This window comes from Sphaeramia orbicularis, chromosome 20 (assembly GCF_902148855.1).
Source record: "Sphaeramia orbicularis chromosome 20, fSphaOr1.1, whole genome shotgun sequence".
NCBI lineage: Eukaryota > Metazoa > Chordata > Actinopteri > Kurtiformes > Apogonidae > Sphaeramia > Sphaeramia orbicularis.
Genome location: NC_043976.1, coordinates 14,141,101 through 14,149,438, shown reverse-complemented (window position 1 = coordinate 14,149,438; position 8,338 = coordinate 14,141,101). Strand labels below are relative to the sequence as shown.

The window sequence follows — 8,338 nt, the reverse complement described above, 5'->3', positions numbered from 1 at the left end:
CAGCTGGCTGCTTACCTCCACCCCGAAACCCCCTGAGCTGTGATTGATGAGTGACCAGTGAATGAAGGGCTGCAGAAAATGTTGAGTCACCTTTTGTAATTAGGTGCAGTGTTAATGTCCCGCCTGTAGAGGGCAGCACATACTCACTCTGACTTCACTGTATGGCAGGGGTGTCAAACTCATTTTCTTTCAGGGGCCACATTCAGCCCAATTTGATCTCAAGTGGGCAGGACCAGTAAAATAATAGCATAACCTATAAATAATGACTCCAGTTTTTTTTGCTTTGTTATATTGCAAAAAAGTAACATAAATTATGAAAATATACACATTTGCAAGCTATCTAAACAAAAAGTGAATAACTGGAAAAAATGACATTTGTTAAGAAAAATAAAGGCAATTTTAACAATATTATGCCTCAACTTATTATTTATTCATGTACGTTACAGATCGGATCTACAAAGGCACAAAATATTCACTAACAGGCGGAATCTTGTTAAAATTGCACTTAATTTTCATGTGGATCACATTTTTATTAAAGGATAGTTTGTTAATGTGAGTATTTTCCTATGTAATGTTATTTTTTTGCACTAAAACAAAGAAAAAAAGTAGAGTTGTCATTATTTACAGGCATAATTATTATGTTGTTTTTTTTTTCACATTTAACCAAGAACAAAATTTGGACCCATTATTTCTAGGTTATTACACTATTATTTTACTTGAGATCACAATTGGTCTATCTGTGGAATCTGATCTAAAACAAGCTCGACACCATTGACTGTTAATATCTTTAATTTTTGCACTTTGCAAATTCATCCCACGAGCAGGATTGGAACCTTTGGCAGGCTGGTTTTCGTCCACGGACCGCAGGTTTGACACTCCTGCTTTTGTGCTCTGATTTTTACTGCCTATAAGTCATGACTACATTAGATTTTATATTGTGACAAAACTCAATCTTTCTTTGAAGTGACACAATGATGTTTAGGATTCTCTGGTGTCTTCTGTGGAATAAGTTGCAGTAAATCAAAGTCCGGAAAGGATCAAATCCACTTAAACCTGATTTAACTGGGTGTGCTCTTTCCTGCCCAGTGATTATGAGCCTGTTCAATCCGCTGTCGATTACCCCATACTGTAAACACCACATTCTGTTTACTCTGTGTTGACTGAGGGCTTTGGTGCAGACAGTGATGTTTCGGTGCTGGGTGCCAGCTCAGGTTGGAGCTGTTCTCTCCCATATGGACGGATAAGTGGTTTAGTTAGTTGGAGCAGCTTGACTCTCCTGCAGATTCAGGGTTGAGGTGTGGGATTAGAGGAGAAAAGGCTGTTCTGACCCGGAGAGGGAGGGAAACTAGAGTCAGGCTCAGTAGAACGAAGAGAAGCTGAGCAACACTCACTGTGTCATGGTGGTTTCAACCTTTGTCTTTAACCCTCAAAGAACTAAACATCCACCTGTGACCAAAAGCACCGACTGATATAAAATAATTAATAACTTTTCAACCACTAATAATGTAAAATACAGTTTTTCATCTTTTCATGGTCATCAGATATGATCCAGTTGGACATTCAGAGGCTCTGTAGTGAACGCTGAAACACCATCTTCTGCAACATTGATTCACCAGTAAAACCCATGGAGTTTGATAAGTGACAGTGGTTTTAGACGCTTACTGTTACATTCATTACCTCTGCCAGGAGGGATTGTGATCACTTTGCTTTGTGTGTTTGTTTGTTTGTTTTTTAGCAACTTTACAGGAAAACTATTCCAACCATCTCTACTAAATTTTACCCACAGATAGGCTTAGGCCCGGGGATGAACCCATTAGATTTTGGGCCAAGTAGGCCACAGTTCAAGGTCACAGCAAGGTCACAAAATCTACAATTTTCCTCTCTGTCATCATTGAGCAATTTTCAAAAATTCAGAAAAAATTCAAAACAACTCCGATTAGCCTCCAATTTGGTCCACCCGTAGCTTATAACAATATCTTGTATCTGGCACAAAATTGTCCACATCCACAGTGGAATATGGACTCTGTGGACATTTCAATTTAACATTGAAAATTCCATTTACCACACATTTTTCATCATAACTCAACAAATATTGATTGGAATTTAATATAATTTGATATACACACGACTGGTACCAAGCTTCAACTTTTTCTGCTGTATGGAACAACCTTGAAACTGTTTAATTTAAAAAGAAATTGTTGATCCACACATACACACTGTTCGGGGTGCTTGGTGGAGGGTTGTGTTCTCTGAACACTTGTTTGATGATAAATTTACCTGAAAAAGTCTCTTGTATTTGTTTTGATATAATAAAATTGTAATTTTTACAAACATCTACATGGTCAGTGAGTTAAATGTAGGAAAATACTTGATTATCACTAAAAATTACAGAGGATAGTGTAATAATTATGAAGAATTATGATAAATCACTTAGGGAATGCTAAAATTAGGGAAATATTCACTTAAAGGCTCAAAGAAAATACCTCTAGGTCTTCAAAGATTAAGGCTGTTTCCACCTTTAAGTGTTTTTAAAGGCCTGTATGTATTTATTACTAAAGATATATAATAATATTCATCTTTAATTATTCATACCTTTACATATTAATGTGGGAGTAAAATGTGTTTTTTCAGATCTATTTATAAAATGACTTACACTGTAAGTCAAAGAGTAAAATGAATAGAAAGAGAAGATGCTGCTGTGGTCTTTTAGGTATTGTGGGTTTTTTATATATAATTCAAGTTTTTATTAGAGTTTTCACTTGGTACATGACAATCATACAATGTTGCTTAATGTTAACAATAAGGGCTTCTAGACATACATGAAAAGTATCAAAAAAAAGTTACAAAGCATGGAAGTTCTCAAGAAGAAAAAATAAAATTAAATAAATAAATACGGGAAGTAGTTCAGCTGTCATCCTGCAGACTGGCAGTCATAGTTATGTAAGACCAGAATGGCTCCCAAACTGGTGCTGTGGTTCCATCCCTATTGTTAACCTTATGAAGCACACATTCATATGAAGCAGTCTTTAGCATCATATTTTTATACATTGTGCCTACACTGAAGGAGAGCAACCCTTCATCTCATTGGAACTTTTTTTTTTAACCCTTTCATGCATAGTGGTCACTCCAGTGGACAGTTATTCTCCAGCTGTTCTCTTGTATATTCATGGATTTTGTAGTTTTAGTTCCATATCAAGCAACACAGTGGATGGTTATGCACCATCCCATAATACACAGCAATTCATACCGTTCCTGTAACTTTGCAGTTCTTGAGAAACCTGATCTGTAGCAACATATTTGAGTGTAAATCAATTGCTAATTGTTATTAGACTGTAATTAACAGTTTTTTTTAAGTTGTTGTGTTTTGTTGTTTTTTGCATATTATTTGGGTAATAACTACTATTATAGTATGTTAAAATGTGAGAAAACATCAGATTAGCAGCATTAAAAAAAAAAAAAAGATTTCATAGTTTTCACACAGTATGACAGTAAATACATGTTTCTTTGCTTCAAAAATTAAACGCATGGTGTCCAGCTGAGTGGACATTTTTGTAAGGTTCATTAAAAAAAAAAAAAAATCAATCACATTGTTTTTTCATGCATAAACAGGAATAAAAACATTCAGGAAAAAAAAAAATCTTAAGGTTCTCATAATTCATGCATGAAAGGGTTAACAATGACAAACAAACTCAACTCAATAAGATCAGAACAGATCTAACTATTTAAAAATGGTTTTACTGCATTAAAAATGTGTTGTGAATGTTATAAATCAGTCTAGAGTTGAACCCTTCGTCCCTGGTGAATCCTGCTGGTGTGAGTGTCCTGCACTGTAAAAAAAAAAAAAAAAAAAAATCCTGTTGTTTTTACAGAAAAAAAAAAAAAATAAAATTTAAAAAATATGGCAGCTGTGGTTTCCAGAAGGATACTGTAAAAAACACATCCAACTGTAAACATATTTATGGAGTAACATGTAGATTTAACATTTTAAACATGTAGATTTAACAGTTTAAACATGTAGATTTAATATTTTAAACGTAGGTTTAACATTTTAAACATGTAGATTTAACATTTTAAACATGTAGATTTAATATTTTAAACGTAGGTTTAACATTTTAAAGATGTAGATTTAACAGTGTAAACATGTAGATTTAACATTTTAAACATGTAGATTTAACCGTTTAAACATGTAGATTTAACAGTTTAATGTAGATTTAACAGTTGAAACATGTAGATTTAACACTGGATTTAAATGGACTGCACTTATTTAGCACATTTTCTCCACCTTCATGGTGTCCAAAGTTCTTTCCAAAACCACCAGGTCCAACTGGGAGTAATTTAGGGTCCAGTGTCCTCCATGGACACTTGGACATATGGACAGTCAGAGCCAGGATTCAAACCACCAACCCTTTGGTTATTGGACGAGCCGCTCTACCAACTCTACCAACACATTCATTTACAAATTTCAAATGTTACATTGGTAAATGTTTACTTTTGTTTATAACTTTTTTTTCATAAAAAAAAAAAGCAAAAAAAGCAAATATACCATTATTTCAAGAATAAAACAATAGAAATACATCATTTCTACATCCACATCTGGTTTTGTTCACATACTCTTCTTGTAAAAACTACAGCTATATTTGATTCAATCGTTAACACAATTTTTATTATTATTATTATTTTTTTTTTCCAGATAAACTACTTTGCATTGTATTGTCACTTACAGTTTTTTATGTTGCAATTTTACCACTGTTTGGTGTTAATTCTGCAGTCATTTTTTACAGTGTGGTACTGAAGTGGTTTTTTAATCAACAGGTGTCTCCAGGTGTCGCTCCGTGGGCAGGTGGCCAAGCCTTGAGTTTCAAGTAACGCCTCGTGTCATCAGTCCACTCCACTCCACTCAGGTAGGGTAACTTTAACATTTTCCACTCGGGACGGTGAATTTGATCACAGGGACAGCCCGAGTGTCCTACCGTGGGAGGAAACTCTGCAGCGGTCCTCATTAACATTCCCTGTCCGTAGACTCACCTCCTTTTTAGTGGGTGGCACCGGCGTCCTGCGCGCGTCTTTAATTACGCACCACGCACTGAACCAAGCACCGCGGATCAGCCCACTTTCATCACCGTGCGGCGGATCACGCTGCCTCGAGGCGGAGAGTTTCGCCTTCATGAGCCGCTATTTACGGCGTCGAGTCTGAGTGGAAAAGGTGGGCGCACACACACAGTCCCACGGGTCCGGCAAAGGGTGGCGCCGTGCCGTGCCGTGCCGTGCGCAGCTTCATCCACTGTGTCCGGGTACCCCCACGGCGACGCGCTCTTCTCCTGCAGTCCGCTGGTTCCTATCCGTGCAGAAGCTTTATGACTGTGACATTTCTCCGTGTGGACTTCCAACATGTGCGAGTGGACGGTGTGAAGTGTGACACGGCGGCGTTTGGCTTACATTTGTCTCGGATACGCCAAGTACCCGACCACACGGCGCACCTTGTGCAATAGGTGAGTGTTTGAGTTTGGCTTTTCCTCTTGAGCCTGCACAGCTGTGGAAGCTCTGACAATAACCTGCTGATCGATTATGTTGATCATCATGTGTGATCAGCTCAGACTGTGACAGATGCAAAAGGTTCATGCATCAAATCGGTGTTTCTGCTGCATCCAACTAGAACCTGTCACTGCATTTTCTGAGTCTTATTCATTGGTTTTGGTGCAGGGTCTAGATTATGATAGCAGCAGAAGTTTAGATGCTGCTGCTGCTTGTGTCAACGATTCTGTATCCATCCATTGCATGTTATTGGAAAGAGGATGGAGAATGTCTCAACTGCCCTTCCTTTACAGCCTTGACAGAATGGAGTGACACTTATAGATCAGTTGCACTGTCTGGGTTTAACCCTTTCATGCATGAATTACACTGGGTTACAAAAAAAAAAAAAGGTTTTTGGAAGTTGTCCAGGTTTTTTCAGCTGAATTAGGACCATTTTGCACCGCTAAATCCAAAAATTGAATCTGTTTTTCTCAATCAGGTCAGGTTTTTTTTTGCTAATTTGATTTTGAAAAATTGGATCTTCTCACAAAATTGATTACATTTTTGTGACTTTATCAGTTGATTTTTTTATATAGTTCTCACCCAAAATAGGTTTTAAGAGAAAAAAAATCATTTTCTAACAGGATTCCTGTTAGGTACAATGGTGTATTCACCGCAGATGTAGCAGAATACGTCAGGCTTATTTTTGCAATATCTTCTAGTTGAAGCCATTTCATTCACCTGTAATATTAAAAAAAACATAAATCATAAATTGGCAAAAGTAAAATCTTCAGAACTCGTTTATTGCAAGAAATATGAAAATTTTATCATATGACGTGAAAATGCCCATAAATGTGAGCAAAAATGTTAAAAAGCCAATATGTAGCATAGTTCAGAAAGTTGACCTGATTGAGCAAAATTAATGTGATTTTTGGATTCAGCACACCAAAATTATCCTAAATCAGCTCAAAAAACTTAAAGAATAAATTTGTTGTTGACCAGTGTTACGAGAACCTTAATCAAGATTTTATTCTAGACCAGGGGTGTCAAACTCATTTTAGTTCAGGGGCCACATTCACCCCAATATGATCTCAAGTGGGCCGGATCAGTAAAATAATAACAGTGAAAAAAGTAAAATTACATTATGATGTGGTTCAACAAAACTCATAATAAATACAGTAGAATATCAAAGGGCGCTTCATAGACTTTATGAAGTTACCCTTGGCAAAGCAAATTTGTTCAGCACCAGAAGGAGCCAGACTGCCATTCTGCTGTTAGGACACTGGACAAGACGAGTAGAAAAAAAAAAATAGTAGTGTGAGATACTCCCTGGTAAAATGTCCAAATAAAAGAGGATACAGAAGCAAAGGTGTCAGAAAAATGGGCAATGATGACTGGGAGTACAGTTGGTGTCGGCTGCTGCCTTAACGGTAGCCAGCTGAGCCCATTAAAAAAAAAAAAAAAAAAAAAAATTACATTATAATAAAGTTTACATCTACAACGTTTCCTTAAAAATCTGAAATGTGAACAAATTGAAATGTCTGAACAGAAACAAGTGCAGTTTTAACAATATTCTGCCTCAGTTTATCATTTACAAATGTCCATTACAACTTACATTACAATTACAAATACTAGTATACATTTAGTAACTGGTATAATATTGATAAAATTGCATTTACTTTTCTCGATACATTTCACGTTGTTCATATTTGTTCACGTTTGTTATTCACATTTTTTGTAAAAGGATAGTTTGTGAATGCAAACATTTTAATGTAATTTTACTTTTTTTTTTTTTTTTACACTAAAACAAAGATAAAATCTGCAGTTGTCATTATTTATAGATTATTATAATAGTATTTTTCTGGTCTGACCCAATTGAGATCTAATTGGTCTGTATGGAACCTGAATTAAAATGATTTTAACACCATTGATTGTTAATATCTTCTGTGTAATTTAAATTTTTGCATTTCACAAATTCATCTTACGGGCCAGATTGGACCCTTTGGTGGGCCGGATTTGGCCCCCGGGCTGCATGTTTGACACCTGTGTTCTAGACATTTAGGCATGAAAGAAAAAAAAACAAAAACTCTGCGATTGATTTTTTATGATCCTATTTTTCATGGAGTTACCAAAATGTCCACTCAGCTGGACACCATGCGTTTAATGTTAGAAGCAAAGAAACATGTATTTACTGATATACTGTGAGAAAACTATGAAATAAATGCTGATAATCTGATGTTTTCTCACATTTTAACATACCTGCATGGATATAATATGCAAAAAAAAAAAACTTTTTGTCTAACAATTCACAATTTTTTACACTCAAACATATTACTGCAGATCAGTTTTATCTAGAACAGCAAAGTTACAGTAATGGTATGAATTGCAGTTTATGGTATGATGCATAAGTGTCCACTGTGTTGGCTGATATGGAACTAAAACAACAAAATCCATGAATATACAAATGAACACCTTTGAACAGCTGTCCACTGTAGTGACCACTGTGCATGAAAGGGTTAATTTTGTTTTATTGACACTATTTTGCTTTTAAAAAAAAAAACAGTTTTATTTTTTTGTTTTGTTTTGTTTTTGCGGACTGAGGTCTGCCTTGAAAGACATAAATCTTGCAGCTCTGCCCTTTATGCCCTTCAAGTGGTTTATTTCACAGGCAACATGGCAGGAACAAAGCAGATAATAGGAGGAACTCTCTTAAAATGTAAAGACCACCACAGACAGGTCAGCACCACCGCGTACCCCATTGGAGAGTGGGGCTCCAGCTTTGTTGTGAGGAACAGTGGGGTCGTATGAAACAGAGTAAAGTGTGGAC

At 36.1% G+C, this 8,338-nt stretch overlaps 1 protein-coding gene across 3 annotated transcripts in view; it reads left to right on the top strand.

Annotated features, from left to right (window-relative positions):
• Positions 1–4,941: 4,941 nt before the first annotated feature.
• tmem108 (transmembrane protein 108) overlaps positions 4,942–8,338 on the top strand; it is an 83,488-nt gene continuing 80,091 nt past the window's right edge. Inside the window, exon 1 of one of the 3 annotated variants that reach the window (XM_030122925.1) lies at positions 4,942–5,489. The gene's annotated coding sequence lies outside the window, so the exon portion shown is untranslated. The remainder of the gene's footprint in view (positions 5,490–8,338) is intronic. The other 2 variants (XM_030122928.1, XM_030122927.1) reach the window with 2 other exon arrangements.